At 39.4% G+C, this 26,519-nt stretch overlaps 1 protein-coding gene across 1 annotated transcript in view; it reads right to left on the bottom strand.

The window, feature by feature from the left end:
• shtd (anaphase promoting complex subunit 1) overlaps positions 1-26,519 on the bottom strand; it is a 989,031-nt gene that overhangs the window by 102,803 nt on the left and 859,709 nt on the right. The window lies entirely within an intron of this gene.

The following is a 26,519-nucleotide window of genomic DNA, read 5'->3' as shown; positions in this document are numbered from 1 at the left end:
TGTTCTGTGATGGAATTCACTTTGAAGGCAAAAAGCGTGACACTTAATACTGATCCTTATAGCACTCCCTCCTCTTGGCAAAAGGAACGAGAGAGTGAGGATCCCACACGAATTTGGAAAGACCAGTTAGTTAAAAAGTCTTAAATTAAAAGGAAGATGTGCTCTAAGACCGAGACTGTGCAAATCTTTTAAGATGCCAAATCGCCAAGTTGTGTCATATGCTTTCTCCATGTCAAAGAATACAGACACCAAATGTTCTCATTTTAGGAAAGCATCCTGGATGGATGTTTCCAGTCTAATTAAGTGACTTAATCACTTAATTAGACCACAGCCATCTGGTCCAACAGCACTTGCATTAGAAACAATAAGAGCTCTTTTCAGTTCCTGTTTAGTAAATGGTTCGTTGTAGGCATAAAGACCCTTTGATGTGAAGTTAAGTGCCTGTTTTTCAATTTTATGTTTCAGGACCAGAAACTCTTGGGAACAGGAAGATGTCGCAGAAATGTTTGAAAATGTTACCCCAAGGACATTGCCTATTGCAGTTGGCTCTGCAGTAGCCAATGCTCTTGGGATAACATTATATCCTAGGATCGATGAAGGGTGATATGTATATTTTTCCTTCATTTTCCGGATTTTATCCCAGATCACCTTAGCACTGGTGGGTAATAGATGATGTAAAACGGATCCATGATTCCTTCTAACTCTGACAGCGAGTGTGGTGTGCTTTGGCTCATGCACGTTTGAAGGCTATATAAGGTTGGCCGTGGTGGGTTATCAGCAGAATATCACCCAAGCTTTGTTTTGAGCCTTTTTAGCTGCTGTGCATTGTGAATTCCACCATGGTTTGGGAAAAGGTGGAAACCAGGCAGATGGTTTTGGAAGGACAATTTCAGCTGCATGGAAGATATTTTCTGCAAAGTAGGTGACTACATCATTGATAGGCTCCTAACTGACTGCAGTGATTTCAAAATTTGCCTGCAGTTGAAAGGCATTCCAGTCTTTTTTTTTTTTTTTTGTAGTTGTTGGCGCATCGGCTTCTGTGGCCATAGTGCACCTCCCAAGGTTTTTGCAGTACTTTGATCCAAGCCCGAGGCGGGATTAGAACCCGCGACCTTTGGGTTGCCAGGCAGGCACTTTACCCACCTGGCTAGCCCAATCGGCGGCATTCCAGTCAGCCCGATTAAACTTTCACAGTGGTAACCTAAAAGGCAGACATGGTCTTCCACTGTGTAAGCAGGTTATCACAGGGAAGTGATCACATCCATATGGGTTCTCCTCCACTTTCCAAGTGAGAGAAGGGAGAAGAGAAGGGGAGAAGGAGAGCAGATAGATAGATCAATGGCAGAAAACATAAGGGTGGGCATGTGGAAGAAGGTGTTTGTTCCAACATTTAGAAGAGAGAGAGAGAGAGAGAGAGAGAGGTAATTGTGATTTAGCATATGCTCTATGACTTGTGCCCTTCCATTGATGCTAGCACTAGCTCACATGTAATATGTCCATTAAAATCCCCAAGAAGAAAGAAAGGGGAAGGCAACTGCTTACAAGATCATCAAGGTGTTTCTGGGAGATGTCAGTCCCAGGTGGCAAATAAATAGAACAGATGGTTAATAAAAATCCCACTATAAGGTGAATTGCAACAGCCTCTATGCTGGTTGTAAGTAGCAAGGGTTGAACTGGGATCTGGTTGCCCACAAGGATAGCCACTCCTCCATGAGCAGGACCATCCACAATTCTATCCGTATGAAAAATCGTGATGTTATGCATGGTGGTGTCATCGTTTGCCTTTAGGTAAGTCTCCTGCAAGCAAAAGCAAACTGGCTCATGCCTTTGTAGGAGGGCTTTGATGTCATCAGTATTTCGCTGGAACCCATGATAATTCCACTGTAGGAATTTAGCCATTATTTTGGCTTGGTGGGCCCATCAGGCGGCTTTGGAGGTTCTGAGGGCTTACTTTTGTCAGTCTTGGATTTATCTTTTTTTGGGGAAGTATGGATACTCACCTGTGTCCATTTCCTCCTCAGTAAAGAGTTCCAAAACTGATTCGTCTGGCGATACCAACCATAATACCAAAAACTACATCAATTGTTTTTTTGGTATTACAGGTGGTTCTTCCGATCTTTTTGGCTTTTCTTTACCACTTGGTTTTGGTAGTAGTGGAACACTAGAAGGTACAGAAACAGGAGTGGCAGCTCTGTGGGTGGGCTTTTGTGAATAATAAATAGCGTGCAATTAGAGTAAAAATGACTCTTTTGGTGGTATAGTTATCTCAGTTTGTGTAACGATGGTGCACTTCGCAGAAACCTTCTGGGCGTATGAAGGCTTCCCAGTATTTATTGGTTGGATGCATTCTCTGGCCTCCTGATAGGATATGTTCAGCTCTGTTTTTATTTATTTTTTAATTTATTTTTCATCCTTCCACCTGGCATGCTCTAGAATAGGCAGGGTGCTCTACTTGGCAATTTATACAGATCAGTTTGGAAGTTGAACATTCCTTGCTCTCGTAGTCTTTCGCACCACATTGAACAGAGGCAGGATTACCTCTGCAGGATTAGTGGCCGCATTCTTGACATCTAAAACACCTCAGTGGGTTTGGAATATAAATTCTCACTGGGCAGTTTAAGCAGCCTGCCTTGTTGGAACGTGGAGACCGTGTGGTGTTGAATGTTAGAATGAAAATTCGGGTAGGGACGAGATTCCCATCCTTCCACATTGATATTCTCTTGACAGCCGTCACTCCTTGGTCTTTTAGTTCAGAGCAGATTTCTTCAGAGACATGAAGAAGATTCCAGTCTGCAATGATACCTCATGAAGAGTTCAGAGTTTTGTGTGTGTGGGGGGTATGGCGATAGGTATTCCCCCTATTTCGTCTTCTTGGCAAAGGTTGATGACGTAGAGCGGATATCATCTTTTAAGGGCACAAAAGGTGATATAGTTGTATACGTTGGCACTAATGATATTAAGAGTAGGAGACCAGCGGAATTACTTAACAAGTACAGGTCACTCTTGAAAAAAAGCTGTGAAGTAGGGTCGAATTTGAAAGTGTCTGCAATTCTAACCAGACACGATAGGAGGGAGTATATGATAAGAGCCCTGTCGATCAATTCGGCCCTGGAAAGATTGTGCAAGGCTCAAGGGGTAGAATTTTTTTCAGCCTGGACTGTACTTGTTAACAGGAGAGATTGCTTCTACAGGGATGGGATACACTTAAATAGAAAGGGTGCAAGAATATTTGCTGATGCTATCGAGGCAGTGTTAGTTGGGTCGGAAAACTGCTAGCTTGGGAGGAGACAAAGACGAATAGATTAATAGTAGCCACTGGAAGAGGTGAAAGAGATTCTTGCACTGCTTCTATTGGAATGAGCAGAAGCCTGAAAAACAATATGCAGGATATTTCAGAGACTGCTGGAAGTCACTGCGGTACAAGTAAACACATGGGTTGTGTTAGGGTAGCTAAGAATAGAAACAGGTGCATGTATACTTGCGTGTACACCAATGCTAGGAGTTTAGTAAATAAATTTGATGAATTTGAGGTTTTGCTCAAAACATCAAAGGCAGATATTGTTGGGATATCAGAGACATGGTGTCACACAGATATAAGGAATGCAGAACTGGAATTTGGGGAGTACAACGTCTACAGAAAGGATAGACAGGATAGGAAGGGAGGAGGGGTTATTCTAATAGTTAAAAAACATAATAAAATCCAAGGAAGTGAAGCCAGTCGACATCGATGGACAGGGTAGTGTCGAGTCAGTTTGGTGTGACATAAGCATGGGTAAATCAAAATTGAGAGTAGGAGTGTGCTTTGGCCTAATGACTCTGATGAGTATAATAAGATACTGTACAGGGAAATAGAATGGGCCAGTAAATCAGAGAGTCTTATAATGGGGGATTTTAATTTCCCAGATATTGACTGGAATTTGTGGGTTGGTCACTCACACACTAGCAAGGCTTTTGTGGATTTATTGGATGATTGTTTTCTACACCAGCATGTTCGGGAGGCGACTAGAGGGAGTAATACTCTTAATCTGATTATCAGTAGTGATTCTTCATGCATTAAGAATCTGCAGATAAAGGAACCACTAGGTGGCAGTGATCACAGTGTGCTGAAGTGGGATTTACTCAAGGAGGTAACTACCATCAGAGGTAAAGGGAAGGGATTTTGCTTTCGTAAAGGCGACTACGATGGTCTGAGACAGTATTTAAATTCTATACAGTGGGACCATCTGATGATGTTACAAAATGCAGCAAATTCAAAATGGGAAGCATTCAAAGAACTTATCTTGGAAGCTACCAGGCTTTACATACCAACTAAGAAATATTGTTCAAGGTTTAAGCATAAATGGATGTCAGATGAACTAATGAGGCATATGGCAGAGAAGAAAATGCATGGGATACATACAAATTAACACATGACACAGAAGCCTATGATAGATATAAGTTGGTCTGTAACCAAGTTACAAAGGAGATTAGGCAGGCAAAGGCAGATTATGAGAAATCCTTGGCAAAGGATGCAAAGAAAAACAGAAAAGAGTTCTTTACTTATTTAAACTCAAGAAGGAAAGGGATGAATCAGATTGGTCCACTGGATGTTGATGGTTCCACAGTTGAGGATCCTGCTCAGGTGGCTAACAATCTAAACGAGTATTTTGCATCTACATTCAAACATGAGGAGTTATTCAGGAAGGGGAATGTCGTAAACATTGGCAGTGAGCTAGATGATTTTCTAATAACCGAGAGGAAAGTGGAGGAGAAATTGTTGAGGATAAACATAAAAAAAGGCACCCGGGGTGGATGGGATCTATCCAGTTATATTAAAGGAGGCAGCAAAGGAAGTAAGCAAACCCCTAGCCATAATTATGAGAGCTTCTTTGGACTCAGGGAGGTACCCATAGACTGGAGATATGCAAATGTAACCCCAATGCACAAAGGAGGATCAAAGGCTGACACAAGTAATTATAGACCTGTTAGTTTAACTTCGGTTCCAGGAAAATTAATGGAGGCACTGGTTAAAGAAGCACTGCAGGATCATCTGGACAAGAATTCAGTTATAGCTCAGACACAGCATGGTTTTGTTAAGGGCAGGTCTTGTCTGGCCAATTTGATCGGATACTATGATGTAGTCACAAAAGAACTGGATGCAGGGAATAACTTTGATATTATATATTTGGATCTTAGAAAGGCTTTTGATACTGTTGCGCATGGAAGACTGCTGCACAAATTGGAGCAGTGTGGCATTGGAGGCAAATTGCTGCTAGGGATAAAGGGATGGTTGAGGACAGAAGACGGAGAAGACAGAGAGTGGTAATCAATGGACACTGCTCAACGTGGACTAATGTTATTAATGGAGTTCCTCAGGGTTCAGTGTTGGGTCCATTGTTGTTTTCTGTATTTATAAATGATATAGATGATGGTATATCAAGCTTAACGTCCAAGTTTGCAGACGATACAAAGGTTGGCAGGGTTGTTAAGGACACTACTGATGCTACGCTGCTGCAACAGATTCTGGAAAGGTTGAGGAGATGGGCTGAGAGGTGGCAAATGAAGTTTAACATTGACAAATGTAAAGTACTACATATGGGAAACAGTAACCCCAGATCAATATATCAAGTCTGTGGTACTACGCTGACAGTGGTAGAGAATGAAAAGGAACTGGGGGTAATTGTGCAGGCAGATATGAAGTTCTCTGAGCAGTGCAGATGAGCTGCAAGAGTAGCTCATGGTGTCTTGTCAATGATATACAGGAATTTTTCTAGCAGGGATAGGGATGTGATTATTCCCTTGTATAAGGCATTGGTCAGGCCACACCTTGAGTACTGTATACAGGTCTGGAGGCCTCATTTCAAGAAGGATGTAGAGCTGCTGGAACGAGTACAAAGAAGGGCAACAAGATTAGTGAATGGAACAAAGGGTTGCTCTTACGAAGAAAGGCTTAAGTTTTGCAAATTACAGAGTCTGGAGACTAGGCATCGGCGAGGTGATCTGATAGAGGTGTATAAGGCTTTGAATGGCTTGAGCATGCTCAATGCCGATGGGATTCTTCCTCTTGCTCAGAATAATCACCTGAGAGGGCATAAATTCAAATTGAGGAAGGACGGATGTCGGATAGATGTGCGGAAATTTGCCTTTAGCCAGCGGGCAGTTGGTTTGTGGAATAGACTTCCATCACTTGTTGTTGAAGTTGATAGCCTAAACAAATTTAAGGCTCAGCTGGACAGGTATTTCGAACGAATGGAGGGGGGTGAAATGGGAGTAGTGGTTGTGCTTTTTTTTTTTTTTTTTTTTTTTTGGCTGATGCTGAATAAGCTTGCTTTCTTGCATCACATGCCTCTACTAATGCTAATGCTATTGATGTGGCTTTTAGGATTTTTTCCCCACTTGTTTCATGTTTGAAACTTCGACCAAAAGGTCGCCAGAACACAGTCGTTTTACAGATTTAGGTGATCCTGCCAACCCTTCTAATTCTTTCTGGATAAAGAAGGGTGACATATTCCCAATTGACTGCTCTATGGTGGAACGGAGAATGAGGAAAAGTCGTGTCACTTATGGTGGTGTATCCTCAGTTCTGGCTCATTTTACGGAGACATTTTCAGTATTATCATCTTAATTAGGTAGGGGGTCTTGTTGGGGGCCCCAGAACAAAGAGAAGGATTTAAATTACTCATAGGAGTAAAATAAAAATTTCAGAAGTACAAGTACCTCACCCACCATGGAGCCCTACAAGAGGACTGCCACTTGTGAACTAGCAGGTACTGCATACACGAATTAGGAGCACCATAACCATGTTTCTAATAAGCCTTGATGCCGTCCCTGGACCAAAGGGAGGGAGACTTATTGGAATGAAGATGACCCTAGCAGTAAGAACCACCTGCCGACTGATCCCCGTCGGGCCTGCTTCATCTTGTTGAAGCAGAGGCTGAAGTAGTGTATTAAGTCAGGGCCCCTCAACCACCAGGATCCTTCTTTCCGAGTTTCCATGAGTCATAGCACATTTCTACACATGCCGTATTCCAATGATGTAACCCTGGAACCAAGGTATGGGCATTGGATCCCAGTGATGCTAATTTGGAAGACCAGCAGCAGCAGCATCACTGGAAGTCCCCTCACCACGTACAGATGCCCATGTCGAGTGGCCAGTCCAAAGGAATCTCTCGCATATCCAAAAATGCCCACATAATTAACCTTAACAGTTCAATGCCCTCTCATGCTGGCTTCCTCAAAATTCTTATGTATATGTCATCAACTTACATGATGAGAGCCTTGTCAATCAATTCAGCCATGGAGAGATTGTGCAAGGCTAATGGGTAGAATTTTTCTCAGCATGGCCTGTGCTTGTTAACAGGAGAGACTGCTTCTACAGGAATGAGATACACTTAAATAGACGGGGTGCAAGAGTGTTTGACGATGCCATTGAAGCAGATTTAGGTGGGTCAGAAAACTGCTAGCTTGGGGGATTTCACAGAATAAAAGTTTAAAAGTAGCTGCAGGCAGAGGTGAAAGTGATTATTACACTGCTTCTATTTGAATGAGAAAGAGCTTGGGGGGGGGGGGATGCTGGGCGTTTCAGGGACTGGTGCAAGTTATCATGAAACAAAAAAATACATGGGCTGTGTTAGGGTAATTAAGAATAAGAATGGGTGCATGTATACTTGCATATACATCAATGCTAGAAGTATAGTAAATAAATTCAATGAATTTGAAGTGCTGGTCAAGATATCAAAGGCAAATATCGTTGGGATTAGCATTAGCATTAGCATTAGCAGAGGCATATGATGCAAGAAAGCAAGCTTATTCAGCATCAGCCAAAAAAAAAAAAAAAAAAAAAAACACCCACTCCCATTTCACCCCTCCGTTCGTTCGAAATACCTGTCCAGTTGAGCTTTAAATTTGTTTAGGCTATCAACTTCAACAACAAGTGATGGAAGTCGGTTCCACCAACCAACCACCCGCTGGCCAAAGGCAAATTTCCGCACATCTATCCGACATCCGTCCTTCCTCAATTTGAATTTATGCCCTCTGAGGTGATTATTCTGAGAAAGATGAAGAATCCCATTGGCATTGAGCATGCTCAAACCATTCAAAGCCTTATACACCTCTATCAGATCACCTCGCCGGTGCCTAGTCTCCAGACTCTGTAATTTGCAAAACTTAAGCCTTTCTTCGTAAGAGCAACCCTTTGTTCCATTTACTAATCTTGTTGCCCTTCTCTGTACCCGTTCCAGCAGCTCTACATCCTTCTTGAAATGAGGCCTCCAGACCTGTATACAGTACTCAAGATGTGGCCTTACCATTGCCTTATACAAGGGAATAATCACCTCCTTATCCCTGCTAGAAAAATTCCTGTATATCATTGACAAGACACCATGCGCTACTCTTGCAGCTCGTCTGCACTGCTCAGAGAACTTCATATCTGCCTGCACAATTACCCCCAGGTCCTTTTCATTCTCCACCACTGTCAGTGTAGTACCGCAGAGTTGATACGTTGCTCTGGGGTTACTGTTTCCCATATGCAGCACTTTACATTTGTCGATGTTAAACCTCATTTGCCACCTCTCAGCCCATCTGTTCAACCTTTCCAGATCCTGTTGCAGCAGCATAGCGTCAGTATTGTCCTTAACGACCCTGCCAACCTTTGTATCATCTGCAAACTTGGACATTAAACTTGATATCCCATCATCAATATCATTCATAAACACCGAAAACAACAACGGACCCAACACTGAACCTTGAGGAACTCCACTAATAACATTAGTCCACGTTGAGCAGTGTCCATTGATTACCACTCTCTGTCTTCTGCCACTCAACCATCCCCTTATCCATAGCAGCAATTTGCCTCCAATGCCACACTGCTCCAATTTGTGCAGCAGTCTTCCATGTGCAACAGTATCAAAAGCCTTTCTAAGATCCAAATATATAATATCAAAGTTATTCCCTGCATCCAGTTCTTTTGTGACTACATCATAGTATCCAATCAAATTGGTCAGGCAAGACCTGCCCTTAACAAAACCATGCTGCGTCTGAGCTATAACTGAATTCTTGTCTAGATGATCCTGCAGTGCTTCTTTAACCAGTGCCTCCATTAATTTACCTGGAACAGAAGTTAAACTAACAGGTCTATAATTACTTGTGTCAGCCTTTGATCCTCCTTTGTGAATTGGGGTTACATTTGCACATCTCCAGTCTATGGGCACCTCCCCTGAGTCCAAAGAAGCTCTCATAATTATGGCTAGGGGTTTGCATACTTCCTTTGCTGCCTCCTTTAATATAACTGGATAGATCCCATCCACCCCAGGTGCCTTTTTTATGTTTATCCTCAACAATCTCTCCTCCACTTTCCTCTCAGTTATTACAAAATCATCCAGCTCACTGCCAATGTTTACTTTACCTACATCATTCTCCTTCCTGAATAACTCCTCATGCGTGAATGTAGATGCAAAATACTCGTTTAGATTGTTAGCCACCTGAGCAGGATCCTCAACTGTTGAACCATCAATATCCAGTGGACCAATCTGATTCATCCCTTTCCTTTTCGAGTTCAAGTATGTAAAAAACTCTTTTCTGTTTTTCTTTGCATCCTTTGCCAAGGATTTTTCATAGTCTGCCTTTGCCTGCCTAATCTCCTTTGTGACTTGGTTACAGACCAACTTATATCTATCATAGGCTTCCATGTCACCCATTAATTTGTATGTATCCCATGCATTTTTCTTCTCTGCCACATGTCTCATTAGCTCATCTGACAACCATTTAGGCCTAAACCTTGAACAATATTTCTTAGTTGGTATGTAAAGCCTGGTAGCCTCCAAGATTAGTTCCTTGAATGCTTCCCATTTTGAGTTTGCTGTTGGTAACATCATCAGTTGGTCCCACTGTATAGAATTTAAATACTGTCTCAGACCATCATAGTCGCCTTTACGAAAACAAAAACCCTTCCCTTTACCTCTGATGGTAGTTACCTCCTTGAGTAAATCCCACTTCAACACACTGTGATCACTGCCACCTAGTGGTTCATTTATCTGCAGGTTCTTAATGCATGAAGAATCCCTACTGATAATCAGATCAAGAGTATTGCTCCCTCTTGTTGCCTCACGAACATGCTGATGTAGAAAACAATCATCCAATAAATCCACAAAAGCCTTGCTAGTGTGCGAGTGACCAACCCACAAATTCCAGTCAATATCTGGGAAATTAAAGTCCCCCATTATAAGACTCTCAGATTTACTGGCCCACTCTATTTCCCTGTACAATATCTTATTATACTCATCAGAGTCATTAGGCCTATAGCACACTCCTACTCTCAATTTTGATTTCCCTATGCTTATGTCGCACCAAACTGACTCGACACTGCCCTGTCCATCGATGTCGACTGGCTTCACTTCCTTGGACTTTATGTGTTTCTTAATTAATAGCATAACCCCTCCTCCCCTCCTGTCCTGTCTATCCTTTCTATACACATTGTATTCCCCAAATTCCAGTTCCGCATTACTTATATCTGTGTGACACCACGTCTCTGATATCCCAACAATATCTGCCTTTGATGTTTTGAGCAATACCTCAAATTCATCAAATTTATTTACCAAACTCCTAGCATTGGTGTACACGCAGGTATACATGCACCTGTTTCTATTCTTAGCTACCCTAACACAACCCATGTGTTTACTTGTACCGCAATGACTACCAGCAGTCTCTGAAATATCCTGCATCTTGTTTTTCAGACTTCTGCTCATTTCAATAGAAGCAGTGCAAGAATCACTTCCACCTCTGCCAGTGGCTACTGTTAATCTATTAGTCCTTGTATCCCCCCCAACTAGCAGTTTTCCGACCCACCTAACACTGCCTCGACAGCATCAGCAAAAATTCTTGCACCCTTTCTATTTAAGTGTATCCCATCCCTGTAGAAGCAATCTCTCCTGTTAACAAGTACAGTCCAGGCTGAAAAAAATTCTACCCCTTGAGCCTTGCACAATCCCTCCAGGGCCGAATTGATCGACAAGGCTCTCATCATATACTCCCTCCTATCGTGTCTGGGCAGAATTGCAGACACTTTCAAGTTCAACCCTAATTCACGGCTTTTTTTCAACAGTGACCTGTACTTGCTAAGTAATTCCGCCGGTCTCCTACTCTTAATATCATTAGTGCCAACGTGTACAACTATATCACCTTTTGTGCCCTTAAAAGATGATATCCGCTCTACAACGTCATCAACCTTTGCCCCTGGCAGACATACCCTGGTCCTATTCCACCTATCGTTTTTACAAAGTATGTTCCCCGTTTCCCTGACAATAGAGTCACCAACAACTACTAGTTCCTGTGGGACCAGCGCATTCTGCCTAGGGGGCTGCTTCTGTGTTGCCTGATGACCAAGTGCAAGCTCTGGCGTTGATGTGGGCAGCTGAGAGCTTGATGGGCCCCTCAATTTATTTCCTTCGAGGGCATCCACCCTGTCCTTCAAGCTCTCATAAAGGCCCATAACAACGCTGAGTTGTCGCCTGATTTCCTTGCACTCCTTACATCGTGCACACACAAAGACATCCCCCTTGGCAGTATCATGTCCCGTACCCGACTGCTCCGCAAACATCAAGCAAACAGTGCATTTTAATAGACTGTGATTCAGAGGGCAACTGCCCCCCTCAGTTCTCCCCTGAACCACAGCACTCCCATTAGCTTGAGCCTTTTGCTTTGCTGCTCTGGTCAGAGTCATGATTCCGATTTAATTCAATAAAATTCAAAACAAAAATTAAATCCTTAAGTTATATCCCAAAACAGTTATGTTATATATATATTTTTTTCGGTATCTAGTGTTTTCTACGAGTTCCCTTTATACAACTTCCGTATCACGTGTACCACTATAGTTATGTATTAATTATTTGTTACGATTAAGTCGTTATATATATATATATATATATATATATAGAGTTAAAAGTACAATTTAATTGACAATAAAGTTTATCAAGATTAATAGATTTACTGATTAATTGACAATATTATATTATGCACTATACGACACTAAGCTTATGCTATCGTGTAAAAATGGCGGGAATCACGAACGGTATTTCTACGGACTCGTAAGTATTGATTAGCTTCCAAATCTCGCTATCTCAATTTAGAATAAACTAAGGATCCTGACTAGGTCTATAATCTACTTATAGATGATAATTTGATATAACAGTTGGTTAATAAATCGACTAAATTTGGTTAAAAAAAAATTTGGTTTGTGACACGTGGATTTGATACCGTTACCGATACTAAGTAATATCTACGAAATCTCTGTCTAAGTTAAACTTTAAACTAAGTATCGTAACTAGGAATATAAAGCCACTCTAGAAAATAAGTTAATATGACAATTTAAACTAATAAAGCAGAAAATAAATCAGGAAAAACTTCTCTGTTTGAAGAGCTTTAAGGAGCAATGTCCGCACAGGCTAACCTCGCACCCAGGGATATCATAGACGTGGTCACACACAGATATAAGAAATGCAGAAGTGGAATTTGGGGAGTACAATGTGTACAGAGAGGACAGACAGGGAGAAGGGATTATGCTGTTACTTAAGAAACACATAAAATCAAAGGAAATGCATTTAGTTGACATAGATGGACAGTGCAACATTGTGTTAGTTTGGTGTGACATAAGCACTGGAAAAGCAAAAATGAGAGGAGGAGTGTGTTATAGGCCAGATGACTAATGAGTATGACGAACAATTGTACAGAGAAATTGAATGGGCCAGTAAATTAGATTGTATTATAATGAGGGATTTTAACTTCCCAGATATTGACTGGAATTTGTGGGTTGGTCACTCGCACACTAGCAAGACTTTTGTGGATTTATTAGATGGATTTTTATTGGATTTATTTGTTTTTCTGCAGCAGCATGTTCAAGAGGCAACCAGAGAAAGTAATACCCTTCTCTGGTTGGTATTACCAGGTATTACCTTCTCAGAGAAGGTAATACTTGGTTTCATCAATGATTATTCGTGCATTAAGAATTTGCAGATAAAACCACTAGGCTGCAGTAGTGGGAATTTATTTAAAGGTATAATTACTATCTGGGGTAAAGGGAAGGGTTTTTGCTTTGATAAATGTGACTACAGTGGTCTCATACAGCATTTAAATTCTGTACAGTGGGACCAACTGATGATGTTAACAACAGCAAATTCTAAATGGAAAGCATTCAAGAAAGTAATCATGGAAGCCACTAGGCTTTTCTTAGCGATTAAGAAATACTGTTCAAGGTTTCGGCCTAAATGGATATCAGACGAACTAATGAGACTCGAAGAGAAGAAAAATGCATGAGATGTATATAAATTATCAGGCAAAAGAGAGGCCTACGATAGATATAAGCTAATCTGTAATTAAGTCACAATGGAATTCAGGCAAGCGAAGGCAGATTACGAGAAATATTTGGCAAAGGATTCTAAGAAAAACAGCAAGGACTTCTATAGTTATATAAACTCTAGAAGGAAGGGGATAAATCAGATTGGGCCACTTGATATCGATGATTTGACCGTTGAAGATCCTGCTCAGATAGCTGACAATCTGAATGAGTATTTTGCTATTTGTTTGTTTGTTATTTGGTTTTTAGGAGCATTAGCAGCTAAGGCCATATTGCTCCGGGAGGATATGCGGTGGTCATTCCCCGACCTTTCCGAATCCTCCATATTTGGTGGGCACGGGCTCGAACTCCGGTCTAATCAAGAAGCGTGTGCTACGCACTGCTCCTCCTAATGAACAGTTATTAAGTGAGGAAAATGCCAGAAGTTTATCAAACTGTGCTTAATGATTTTGTAATAACTGAGAACTAAGTGGAGGAAAAATTGTTAAAAGTTAAACAGAGGAAAGGCACCTGGGGTTGATGGGATCTATCCAGTTATATTAAAGGAGGTGACAATGGAAGTAAGCAAACCCTTATGTATTATTATTATTATTATGAGAGCATCCTTGGACCTCAGGAGAGGTCCCCATGGACTGGAGATGTGCAAATATATCCCCAATTCACAAAGTGGGATTAAAAGGTGACACTGGTAATCACAGACCTGTTAGTTTAACTTCTGTTCTGGTGAAAATAATGGAGTCACTGTTAAAGAAGCATTGCAGGATCATCTAGACAAGCATGCAGTAATAATTCAGGCACAGCATGGGTTTGTTAAGGGAAAGCCTTATCTGACAAATTTGAGTGGATACTATGATGTGGTTACAAACTGGATTAAAAAAAAAAAAATTTGATATCATATAGCAATACCCTGCATAGCACTGATAATTGGTACCGAAATTATTCCGTGTTATGTGAAACTGTGCTGATTGAGGTATAATTATAATGGGTTTTAATTGAATGCGTACCAGAGAAACAGTCTATAAACCTATTATAATAAACCTATAAACAATTTGCACTTGATAGCCAATTAAAAGAATTTGAAAAAAATATATATTCCAAAAATTTAATTAATGAAAAGGTAACAGCATTAGAGATGAGAAAAAAGCTTTATTGTTTATTTAGATATTTCAATAATGAAGCTGTCTCTTCTTTTTCTTGGCATACAAGTCTTTGTAGCATCGAATCCCACCTTGTAAAATTTGCCGTATGTTGATGCTTTGTTCAACATTCGGATCTCCATTCATAATCGCCTTGCAGGCCATAAATCTCCTGAAAAACTTTCTCCCATTCTTCTGTTGAAAATTCTTTGGCAGTTGTTTGTACTTGCGATTCAAAAACCAGTAGGATCATTTTCCAAATGAGGCAAAACATGCTGCCAAACAGAAGGCATGTTGTTTGACAGTGATTTCTAGCCAAGATGCAGATATATTTTCGATCGTATTTAAAGGGGTAAAAAATAAATTGTGAAATGAAAAGTTTGAAAAGCTATCACGTTGTCTAGTCATAATGGAATTAAGAATACCGAACACTGTTGCATGTTGCTGCAGACTGCCTGAGAGGAGCTATTGGCATATATGCACATGGGAGACAATATTGTTGACATCGCAGCATATATGTAGAGTATGTGTCTAGGCAAAAGAATGAGTTTTAATGCGTACAGTAAATTTTCAACTTAAACTTAATTGAAAACCGGGTTATAGTGAAACCTGTGCTAAGCGAGGTATTGCTGTACTTGGATTTCCGGAAAAGTTTTTGATACTCTTCCACATGGAATACTACTCTAGAAATTGGAGCAGTATGGTATTAATGGCAAGTTGCTACAATGGAGAAAAGGGTGTTTGAGAGGAAGATGACAGAGAGTGGTAATCAATGGACTATGCTTTTAGTGGACTAATTCAGTGGAGTCCTCCAGGGTTTGGTGTTGGGCCTGCTGTTGTTTTGTATATTTATCAATGATATTGATGAAGGTATATCAGGCTTAATGTCCAAGTTTGCAGATGATACTAAGGTTGGCAGTGTACTACTGAAACAGGATCTAGAAAAGTTGGGCAGATGGGCTGAGAAGTGGCAACTGAAGTTTAACATTGACAAATGCAAAGTACTGCATATGGGTACAAGTAACCCCAGAGAAATGTACCAACTGTGTGGTACTGCACTTAAGGTGGTAGAAAATGAAAAAGACCTGGGAGCAATTGTGCAGTCACGTCAGATATCAGTTTTCTCAGCAATGCAGACAGGCAGTCAGAGCAGGTCATGGGGTATTGTCAATGATATACAGAAATTTTGCTAGTAGGGAAAAGGAGGTGATTATCCCTATGTATAAGGCAATGGTCAGGCTACTCCTTGAGTACTGTATACAGGTCTGGAGGCCTCATTTTAAGAAGGACGTAGAGCTGTTGTAACAAGTACAAAGAAGGGTTAGAAGGTTGGTGAGGGGGAACGAAGGGGTCCTCTTACCAAGAAAGACTTGAGTTCTACAAATTGCAGTGGCTGGAGACTAGGCACCTGTGAAGCGATCTGAGTGAGGTGTATAAGGCCTTGAATGGGTTAAGTGCGCTGAATTCGGATGGGATTCTTCTACTTGCTCAGATTACGAACCTTAGGGAGCATAAATTCAAACTAGGGAAAGATAGTTGTAGATAGATGTAGATAGGAAATAGATAGTTGTAGATAGGAAAGATAGATGTGTGGAAATTTGACTTCAGCCAGCGGGGTAGTTGATTGCTGGAACAAACTTTCATTGTGTGAAATTTTTTTTTTTTTTTTTTTGCTTATCCTACATAAGCTCATATGTTTGCTTTCTTGCATCACATCTCTCTACTACTATTAACTCAAAGATCCGTAATTCTTTTAAGGTTTAAAAGTTTTCCTGATAAGCAGTTTTCTGTATATTCAATATCAAAAAATTCACACTGCTTAGCTGCACCGTCCTCCTCACTATGGTCTTTTGTTTGTAGAGATTGAAGTGAAGTACCTATTCAATTCACTGCTTTTTTATTTAGTTGGTGGAACTGACAGATCTTTGTGGGTTTCTATACACTGATACCTATGTGACGCTGTTGCACATGTAAGTTTTGGCATACTCTATAATTTGTTTCTTCTCTTCTTAATATGTTATTTTATTTTCTACCTTATATTCCTCACCATCTCTTCAGCACCCAATTTCCATGACCTGCTAGCTTTAAAGTATGCCATTTGATTGCTTTTGTAGTATAGGCATAATGAGAATGCTGCAATATAGATTACTGATTATGATCCTTGCATTCAGAATTATTGTATTTATTTATTTATGTACAAAGTGACATACAAGCAAACCCTATTAAACAGCCACCAGACTATTTGCAGTCTAAGAACAGAAACAGGGCAATTAAGCAATTATATCATATTGATAAACATGCAGTGTGTTTGTAACAATATAATATATGTGAATGAAATGCAGGCACTCCTCGGCTTACGTAATACTCGACTTAGGGAAAATTACTTTACTTAAGTTTTTGCCAGCCAGTGCAAAGTTAAAAAATCGTGGAAACATATTTTACAGCCCGTAGGAATAAATGGAGGTATCGTGAAAATACTGTAATGTGAACCCATTAACATATTTTTTTTTTTGGTAATTCGTACCAAGACCCCGGAAGTTGAAATTTTCGCTATATAACTAAGCTATTCTAAGCTATATAACTAAGCTATCTCTCTAAAAGGTCATTTTTATATTGGAAATTGTGCTACACTTTCATCATTATCATATTCCGTTATTAAGAATCTATTTTGAACACCTTTGTGATATTTTTCTAAAATACATTTCTGAAGGTCACTACCATAAAACAATAAAAACAATTTGCACTTTCCGGTTTATTGGGCTTTTCTGTTAGTGCAATCGATTATAAATGAGTAGTAAACTCAATCACTTCACTGAAATCTTCAATCATATAAGAAATATAAATAAATTTTCAGAATCTTCTCTTCATTCCTATTTACTTATTGCAATGATGAAGCGAAAGCGACCAGTGGAAAGTACAAGAGGTGGCAGTGCTAGGAAACGAAACAAAATTAATTTAAAAATGAAGATGAAAATGATTAATAAGTAAGAAGCAGGACAAAGTTTGTCATCTATTGCATGGAATTAGGTCTAGCTGCTTCAACAGTGAATACCATTTTAAGGGACAGTGCACGTATAAAAAGATCATGTTAAAGGATCAATGCATTTAAGATCAACAGTTATCACAAAACAGCGTTCAGGTGAATCTGATTTTCCATCATATGGATGGAAAATCAGATTTAGAAGCAAGTGCTCCTGAGTCCAATGGCCATTCACGCAAAAGCAAGTATTTATGAAGATATTAAGGATAAGTACGGCAAACCCCAAGCCAAATTTGTGTCAAGCAATGGGTGGTTTAATAGGTTCAAGCATCACGCTGGTTTCCAAAACATTAAAGTATGTGGTGAAGTTGCTAGTGGCGATTCTGCAGCTGTAGAGAAATTTTGTGATGTGTTGGAAAAAACTCCTTCTAAATCTCCACAGCCCTCAATTTCCGCAGCGGCATGCTTATCAGCCTGAGAGTTAATTCTGGCAATGATGTTCGAAAGGTAAAACTTGCTGACGTTATGCCTGTCTCCTCTCATGTTGTAATTTTATAATTTTGAAATTTTTGTAATGTTTCCTGCACACGAGATAAAAAATTTGAATAAATAATTCTATTTACATGTTCGTTGAACATTTATTTTTATTTCAATCAGATTCAGTGCACATAGTTGCAAGTGCTGCATAAGCATTTAGGGAAATTCTGACTTATGCAGAGTTCCACGAAACGTAACCCTTACGTAATTCGTGTAGTGGTTGTACTACAGCAATAGTGAGGAACAGAATTTTTCTAATATATAGAAATTTAGGCTTAGAAATATAAGTCTATGAGAGAAATATTAAACCACTGAACATAATGAATTTAGAATAAGATTAACTCTAATACAATGACAATGAAAATATCAACAATATGTTTAGGAATTAACCTCACTTATAATGCATCTAAGGACACTTCTGAAGGAGGAGGAGTCAACTTTGAAGAAGTCAACTTGTGTGGACTTTGCTTCCCACATCATGTGAGTTAAGAGACTATCATCCATAATTAGTTCTCTGTATACTTGGACACAACATCAAGGAATCTCAGGTAACAGAGTAAGAGGTATTAAATCTGATAGCTTCTAGAAGTGCTGCACAATCCAGCTTGAAGTTAATAAGTGTGTACAAAAAAACAAAACAAAATGTAAGTCGTCATATTTTCATCTGTTGCAGCAGGAATTGTGTTAAAAACACTGAAAAATAAAAAAAAATCTTTATGTGGTATGTGATTTTGTTCCCATAACAGAAGTATTTAAAGAAACTCCTTTGACATCTTCCACAAGATATGGAGAGATGTGGATTCCAGACAGCTGAAGCATAATCTTGAATGGGCATTACCAATAATAATCATAAGAAACATCAGAGCACAACTAATACCTTGTCTGTTGTAAATTTCAACCCATGATTTTTAATAAAATCTGCCATTCTGTATGCTAAGTTGGTAATGTTACTGATATGTTCACTGGATGACCCATTGGATTCCAACTACTAGGTCCTTGACAGTTCTGGAAGTGGAAACATCTTCGACTTTGTAGGCTTACTTGTACACCCACATTTTATACCTGTTCACGATAACTTCGATATGGTATTTTTGAGCATTTAAGTTAAGCAATCACTGGTAACACCATTTGGCAAGATTATTTATGGCCATTTGTAGATTGATGCAGTCTTCATTATGGGCTATTGTTGAAAAGAATTTTATGTCATCATCAAAGATCAGACATTTCACCTTCTCATTAATACATACCGATATCCCAGAATTGCCAAATTTTTGGCATTTATAGTACCAAAAATTTGGTACTACAAGAGATTTCAGATGGACAAATTAAATAACTTTACCTTTTGTAGTAGAGTCAGCAAATTTGGGCTTCAACAAGAAGCACTGCTGAAAAGTAATGCTGCTTATTGCACAACTTTTGAAGCAATATAAAGAAAATAATGTATTTGAAGATAAAATAGTTGTCATTAATTTGTTGTATTATTTTTCTATATAAATCTCACTTACCTTGGCACATTCTGTCCAATTCTTATCATGTTTCAGAATGTTGTTAAACTTTGCCATTACAGCTTGTGGGCTAACACAAACTGTAACTTCTATTTTATAGTTCTATTTTATGTATGTGTTTTTATTCAACAACAATCGATTCACTGAATATGCTGTTAAAATTCTTTCAGCTGATAGGAATAGTCTTCCTTTCATGACTGCTTTAATTTCTTCAATGCGGTAATTCTTGTTGTCTTAGAGATGTTCTTTAAGCTTTGGGAACAAAATGAAGTTGCTTGGGCCAAATATGGGCTTTAAAAAGGATGCAAAGCAACTTTGGTTTCCAGTGATTTAATTCTTTCCAACATTGCACAGCTCAAAAGGAGTTGGATGTGTTGTTGAATCACTTACTTGTTTGATATATATATATATATATATATATATATCTCGGACAGACTCTGTGTGTATGTATATATATACACAGTCTGTCCCCGGCATATGCAAGAGATATGTTCCAGGATTTCTTATAAGTTGAGTTTCACGTGGCTTGGAAATGACTAATAAAATATTGTTACTATATACCTGATATGCCAAAATTCAAAAAAACACACAATATCTCCAGAAGAATGAAGTAAAATAGTTATATATCATAATAATTAAAAGCTTTATCTGTGGACAGCAGTGAAGTATTACCACTTTCACTTATTCACTTAGGTGGCACCATGATAACAGTTAAAATGAACTTTTCTTTAAAAAACTTCACAGGATTAAGTTACAAGAGCTGCTGTCACACCTTCCATCATGCAAATGAAGCACACACTACACAATGATAGTTTGACACAAAGTCATTGAAAATGGTTGGACAACATGAATTTTAACTTCATCACAATTACCCAATGTGTAACAAATATTACATACAAAATGCAAACAAAAGCTTCCACTTCGCTCTCAAACAAAACTAAACTGACTCTACAATCCAGAGAGAAAGGAAGAAAAGGGTGTAGTGACGAAAGGCTAGAGTGCAATTCTCTGAAGAAATGGTGGGTGGGACACAGTCCATGTGGCTTGAATGTTGTGAGGGTTTCTCTGAAGTGCTTCAAATGAATTCGCCTGTCTTAAACATATTGTTGAATATTTCTTCAGAATTTTTAAAGCAGAACATGAAATGTTAACTCTAGTTATTTACCTAGATTCTAGTTACACTGCAGGTTATTATCCAACGTAGTTTGTATGGGAACAAAAATAAAAACTTATACTTTTTGTTTCTTCATTCGACTTCACTCTTAAAAAAATGATACAGAAAGTATCTTTACGATTTTACCAAAAAAAATTACTTAAGTCCGAAATTACGTAACGTGGGCTTATGTAAGTTGGGGACTAACTGTGTGTGTGCATATATATATAGAATAGAAGTAATAGGTATGGGAGTTTTAATAAGAGAAGGAATATAGACCTGGGTTACTATGTAGAGTAGATGGTCCTAAACGACCATAAATAAATAAATAAATATATAAAAAATAGGAGGTTATGCTTTTAGTGTGGAGAGAGAACAGCAAGTAGTGTAATCAACCAACAGGTTAGATAACATAGAAAGACAGTCATAAAATAACACAATTCAAACCTGCAACACAAAAAAAGTCAAAAATATTATATTATAAGTACTTAAAAGCTGAACTTCAGATGATTTCAACATTGTTCACGTGGGCCAGCCGTCAAAATCAAGCAAAATGCAGCAAAAAGTAAGGCTTCTGTTTCTAACATGAAACATAGGTAGCACGTGGTAAAAAGATACTGGATTTTTAGTTTATTGTTAATGTTCGGAAGCCAAGTTAATTGTAATGCTAACATACATATTATGGCTGACCTGACAGAGGCAGAGAAATGATAGATAATAAGAAATATAGGTAGTAAAAAATTACTAAAAATCCTTGAAAGTTGAAATCATGAGACGGGGCGGACAGTCATGAATCGTACTTACTGTTTCCGCAAGCTGGAGAAGTGGAGATGGTCGTCCGGTGTACTGCAGGGAGAGAAAGAATACTACAATGACTATATGGTATGTAGAATTGACCTCCGGCATTGGAATGCAGTAACACGTATGGGATTGATGGAGGGATTAAACACAATGAGGCCACTCGTCCTAGGATAGGGGAGAAGGCATAATGTACAAAATAGCATGAAAAAGATGGTGAATTTTGTATGAGGCAAAGTGAGTATGTATAGCAGTAAAATAGCATCTTGATATTGCTTTCGAAACCTAATCACGCACAAGAAATAAAAGATAGGGATTCAGAACAGTAAAAATGAGTGTGAAGATGAGAGGAAATAGTAGTGCTTGGGTAGTCTGGGGTCGCTAGCCCGTTCATGTAGTAGGACTACCCTGTTCCTGTACTAGAACGTAATTTCTGGAACGTTGGTTGATTACACTACTTGCTGTTCTCTCTCTCCACACTAAAAGCATAACCTCCTATTTTTTATATATTTATTTATATATATAAATATATATAGTAGTAATATTATATTGTAAAGAGGCAAAATAAGCAGTAGAAGGATGAAAAGAGGAAAAATTATAAAAGTGAACATAGGTCTAATGCTCCAAAACACGCAGGGCAGCAGTAAAGGAAACAAAAGGATATATAAACAATGTGTGGTTTGTATCATAATTATATAGTGTCTGTAAAGATGGAAATGAAAAGTACATAAAGTGCCTGAACTAAGAGAGTTTAAAGGATAGTAGATGTTGTTGTTTGTTATTTTGGTTTTTTGGAGCATTAGCAACTAAGTCCATATTGCTCCGGGAATATGCGGTGGTCATTCCCTGACCTTTTCCGCATCCTCCGTATTTGGTGGTGACGGGCTCGAACCCCAGTCTAATCAAGAAGCATGTGCCATGCACTGCTGCTCCTTCCCACCTGGCTACGGAGGCGCCAGATGTTGTTGTTATTTGGTTTTTCTATATATATATATTCTAAGGCCATATTGCTCCGGGAATATGTAGTGGTCATTTCCAGACCTTTCCACATCATTAGCGTTAGTAGAGGCATATGATGCAAGAAAGGAAGCTTATGCAGCATCAGCCAAAAAAAAAAAAAAAAAACCTTTCACTTTACCTCTCTGTTCTTTCGAAATACCTGTCCAGCTGAGCCTTAAATTTATTTAGGCTATCAACTTCCACAACAAGGGATGGAAGACTGTTCCACCAACCAACTACCCGCTGGCTAAAGGCAAATTTCCGCACGACTATCCTACATCTGTATTTTCTCAATTTGAATTTATGCCCTCTCAGGTGATTATTCTGAGCAAGAGGCAGAATCCCATCAGCATTGAGCATGCTCACACCATTCAAGGCTTTATACACCTCAATCAGATCACCTCGCCGGTGCCTGGTCTCCAGACACTGTAATTTGCAAAACTTAAGCCTTTCTTCGTAAGAGAGAGGCTTAAGCCTTTGTTCCATTCACTAATCTTGTTACCCTTCTCTGTACTCGTTCCAGCAGCTCAACATCTTTCTTGAAATGAGGCCTCCAGACCTGTATACTCAAGGTGTGGCCTGACCATTGCCTTATACAAGGGAATAATCACCTTCTTATCCCTGCTAGAAAAATTCCTGTATATCATTCGTAAGACACCATAAGCTACTCTTGCAGCCAGTCTGCACTGCTCAGAGAACTTCATATCCGCCTGCACAAATACCCCCAGTTACTTTTCATTCTCTACCACTGTGAGTGTAGTATCATGGAGTTGATACGTTTCTCTGGGGTTGCTTTTTCCCATATGTAGTACTTTATATTTGTCAATGTTAAGCTTCATTTGCCACCTCTCAGCTCATTTGATCAACCTTACAAGATCCTGTTGCAACACCATAGCGTCAGTAGTGTCCTTAACAACCCTGCCAATCTTTGTATCGTCTGATACTTGGACATTAAGCTTGATATACGATCATCAATATTATTTATAAATATAGAAAACAATAATGGACCCAACACTGAACCCTGTGGGACTCCACGATGAGCAGTGTCCATTGATTACCACTCTGTCTTCTCCCACTCAACCACCCCTTTATCCATAGCAATTTGCCTCCAATGCCACACTGCTCCAATTTGTGCAGCAGTCTTCCATGCAACAGTATCAAAAGCCTTTCTAAGATCCAAGTATATAATATCAAAGTTATTCCCTGCATCCAGTTCTTTTGTGACTGCATCATAGTATCCAATCAAATTGGTGAGGCAAGACTTCCCCTTAACAAAACCATGCTGTGTCTAAGCTATAACTGAAGTCTTGTCTAGATGATCCTGTAGTGCTTCTTTAACCAGTGCCTCCATTAATTTTCCTGAAACAGAAGTTAAACTCACAGGTTTTTAATTTTAATAACTTTTGTCAGCCTTTGATCCTCCTTTGCGAAATGGGGTCACATTTGCACATCTCCAGTCTATGGGTACCTCCCCTGAGTCCAAGGAAGCTCTCATAATTACGGCTAAGGGTTTGCTTACTTCCTTTGCTGCCTACCTTAATATAACTGGATAGATCCCATCCACCCCCAGGTGCCTTTCTTGTGTTTATCTTCAACACTTTCTCCTCCACTTTACTCTCAGTTATTACAAGATTATCTAGCTTACTTCCAGAGTTGAATACACCTCTGGCAGTCCCCTTGTTGAATAACTCCTCATGTGTGAATGTAGATGCAAAAATATTCATTTAGTTTGTTAGCTACCTGAGCAGGATCAATAACAGTTGAACTATTGATATCAAGTGGGCCAATCTGATTCATCCCCTTCCTCCTAGAGTTTATATAAGTAAAGAACTCTTTGCTGTTTTTCTTAGCATCCCTCGCCAAAGATTTCTCGTAATCTGCCTTCGCCTGTCTAACCTCCTTTGTAACTTGGTTACAGATCAACTTATATCTATCATAGGCTTCTGTGTCATGTGCTAATTTATATGTATCCCATGCATTTTTCTTCTCTGCCTTTTTGTCTCATTAGTTCATCTGACATCCATTCAGGCCTAAACCTTGAACAATATGTCTTAGTTGGTATGTAAAGCCTAGTAGCTTCCAAGATAAGTTCTTTGAATGCTTTCCATTTTGAATTTGCTGTTGGTAACATCATCAGTTGGTCCCATGATATAGAATTTAAATACTGTCTCAGACCACCGCAGTCACCTTTACAAAAGCAAAAACCCTTCCCTTTACCCCTGATGGTATAATAATAAAATTTTCAGGGAAATAGAATTTCCCTGTACAGTTTCCTCCCTGTAAGGAAGGGGATGAATCAGATTGGTCCACTTGATATCGATTGTTACCTCTTTGAGTAAATTCCACTTCAGCACACTGTGATCACTGCCACCTAGTGGTTCCTCTATCTGCAGATTCTTAATGCACGAAGAATCACTACTGATAATCAAATCAAGAGTATTACTCCCTCTAGTTGCCTCCTGAACATGCTTAAGTAGAAAACAATCATCCAATAAATCCACAAAAGCCTTGCTAGAGTGTGAGTGACCAACCCACAAATTCCAGTCAATATCTGGGAGATTAAAATCCCCCATGATAAGACTCTCTGATTTACTGGCCCACTCTATTTCCCTGTACAGTTTCTTATTATACTCATCAGAATCATTAGGCCTATAGCACACTCTTACTCTCAATTTTGATCTCCCAATGCTTATGTCACACCAAACTGACTCGACACTGCAATGTCCAGCGGTGTCGACTGGCTTCACTTCCTTGGATTTTGTGTGTTTCTTAACTAATAGCATAACCCCTTTTCCCTTCCTATCCTATCTATCTTCCTATCCTATTTACTGTTGAAAAAAAGCCGTGAATTAGGGTTGAACTTGAAAGTGTCTGTAATTCTGCCCAGACACGATAGGAGGGAGTATATGATGAGAGCCTTGTCGATAAATTCGGCCCTGGAGGGATTGTGCAAGGCTCAAGGGGTAGAATTTTTTTCAGCCTGGACTGTACTTGTTAACAGGAGAGATTGCTTCTACAGGGATGGGATACACTTAAATAGAAAGGGTGCAAGAATTTTTGCTGATGCTGTCGAGGCAGTGTTAGGTGGGTCGGAAAACTGCTAGTTGGGGGGGATACAAGGACTAATAGATTAACAGTAGCCACTGGCAGAGGTGGAAGTGATTCTTGCACTGCTTCTATTCAAATGAGCAGAAGTCTGAAAAACAAGATGCAGGATATTTCAGAGACTGCTGGTAGTCATTGCGTTACAAGTAAACACATGGGTTGTGTTAGGGTAGCTAAGAATAGAAACAGGTGCATGTATACCTGCGTGTACACCAATGCTAGGAGTTTGGTAAATAAATTTGATGAATTTGAGGTATTGCTCAAAACATCAAAGGCAGATATTGTTGGGATATCAGAGACGTGGTGTCACACAGTTATAAGTAATGCGGAACTGGAATTTGGGGAATACAATGTATATAGAAAGGATAGACAGGACAGGAGGGGAGGAGGGGTTATGCTATTAATTAAGAAACACATAAAGTCAAAGGAAGTGAAGCCAGTTGACATCGATGGACAGGGCAGTGTCGAGTCAGTTTGGTGTGACATAAGCATAGGGAAATCAAAATTGAGAGTAGGAGTGTGCTATAGGCCTAATGACTCTGATGAGTATAATAATATATTGTACAGGGAAATAGAGTGGGCCAGTAAATCAGAGAGTCTTATAATGGGGGATTTTAATTTCCCAGATATTGACTGGAATTTCTGGGTTGGTCACTCGCACACTAGCAAGGCTTTTGTGGATTTATTGGATGATTGCTTTCTACATCAGCATGTTCGTGAGGCAACAAGAGGGAGCAATACTCTTGATCTGATTATCAGTAGTGATTCTTCATGCATTAAGAACCTGCAGATAAATGAACCACTAGGTGGCAGTGATCACAGTGTGTTGAAGTGGGATTTACTCAAGGAGGTAACTACCATCAGAGGTAAAGGGAAGGGTTTTTGTTTTCGTAAAGGCGACTATGACGGTCTGAGACAGTATTTAAATTCTATACAGTGGGACCAACTGATGATGTTACCAACAGCAAACTCAAAATGGGAA

This window comes from Mastigoproctus giganteus, chromosome 3, assembly GCF_048544385.1.
Source record: "Mastigoproctus giganteus isolate SK-2022 chromosome 3, ASM4854438v1, whole genome shotgun sequence".
NCBI classification, from domain to species: Eukaryota; Metazoa; Arthropoda; class Arachnida; order Uropygi; family Thelyphonidae; genus Mastigoproctus; species Mastigoproctus giganteus.
Note: the sequence above shows the minus strand (reverse complement) of the source record. Positions and strands in the feature narration are given on the sequence as shown.